The following is a 321-nucleotide window of genomic DNA, read 5'->3' as shown; positions in this document are numbered from 1 at the left end:
GTGAAATCAAGGTATTTATTTTATTTTTTATTTTTTTATATAATTACATAAAATTATTAATTAATAAAGTACATTATTTTATTATGGTATGGAATAATTTTATTCTTTTGTATTTACATAGACAAATTATTGGCTTATTTTTAAGATTTATTCTCTTTTATTTTTTTATTTTATTTTTTAATGAAATTGATAGTGATTTAGTAAAAAAATTATTATTATTGATGTTTAATTAATAAAATATACTTAGACTTTGTTTATTCATGTAATTATATAATTATTTGAGTTTTTTTTTCAGGTAAAAAGAAATTAGAACATTTTATG

The sequence above is a fragment of the Arachis ipaensis genome, chromosome B10, assembly GCF_000816755.2.
Source record: "Arachis ipaensis cultivar K30076 chromosome B10, Araip1.1, whole genome shotgun sequence".
NCBI lineage: Eukaryota > Viridiplantae > Streptophyta > Magnoliopsida > Fabales > Fabaceae > Arachis > Arachis ipaensis.
This window is presented reverse-complemented; position numbering follows the sequence as displayed.